Below are 1,220 nucleotides of genomic sequence, written 5' to 3'. Positions count from 1 at the left end.
ACCCCAAAAAAAAAAAAAAAAAAAAAAAGAGAGAAGCTGCCGCAATGAGAAGCCCGTGCTCCACAACGAAGAGTAGCCCCTGCTCGCTGCAACTTCGTGCAGCAACGAAGACCCAGCACAGCCAAAAATAAATAAATTAATTAATTAAATAAATAAATTTATTTAAAAAAATACTACTTTGGGTATCAAAACTTGAATATTAATTCTGCCTTTGGGGTTTAATAATCCTAATACTTTCTTGCCTTCATCTGCCCTAACCTCTATGCCCACACAAACATAAACACTTTTAAAACACAGACTTGGGCTTCCCTGGTGGCGCAGTGGTTGAAAGTCCACCTGACAATGCAGGGGACACAGGTTCGTGCCCCGGTCCGGGAGGATCCCACATGCCACGGAGCGGCTGGGCCCGTGAGCCATGGCCGCTGAGCCTGCGCGTCCGGAGCCTGTGCTCCGCAACGGGAGAGGCCACAGCGGTGAGAGGCTCGCGTACCGCAAAAAAAAAAACCCAAAAAACCCGTAGACTTTTATTCTCCACTTTTGGGATGGGTAAAAAATGTGTTATCTAAGACACTGACATAAGCAAAAGAGATCATTCCCTTCAATGCCATGCTGAGCACTGATTAGGGCACCTAACCTGACTGAAGATTATCTAATTGTCTAGGGGTGGTTATCTTTATTAAACTACCTTTTAACTATTGATTAACATACTTTTCAACTCTGTAATAACTGTGGTTAACTTGCAGAAAACAGGTATCAGTGCAATTGTTTCTTGACTGAGAGCCAAAATGTTACTTCCTTCAGAATATCTATGTGGTATATTTGGGTGTGTGTGTGTGAAAAGTGTGTTATTCTGAAAATGAAAGGACCTTATCGCCAAATCGTATAAATTTTCCAGAATGGTTCTGACAAAAAAAAAGAATTGATAATTGAACAGTCATATGAGGTAGGTCTGTATATGGAAACCAAATAAGATTAGCTATAGATATAGATGCAGAAATAGATGTAAATATAGTACTGGCACTGTAATAAATACAATTATTAATTTGTTATTTTATTTATTTTACCAAGCAGGATAGATTTTTTTTAAACTTCCAATAATCTATATGGGTTCTTTTTGTCCAGTGCAACAAATATTTTTTACCTTCAAGATAATCTGAACTGAGATAAAATAAGACAGAGACCCCTGCACTGACCTGTCCAGGATTGTGGAAAATACTCAG

This window comes from Lipotes vexillifer, unplaced genomic scaffold (genome assembly GCF_000442215.2).
Source record: "Lipotes vexillifer unplaced genomic scaffold, Lipotes_vexillifer_v1.1 scaffold606, whole genome shotgun sequence".
Classification (NCBI taxonomy): domain Eukaryota; kingdom Metazoa; phylum Chordata; class Mammalia; order Artiodactyla; family Lipotidae; genus Lipotes; species Lipotes vexillifer.
The sequence above is the reverse complement of the archived record's forward strand: the minus strand, read 5'-3'. Positions refer to the sequence as shown.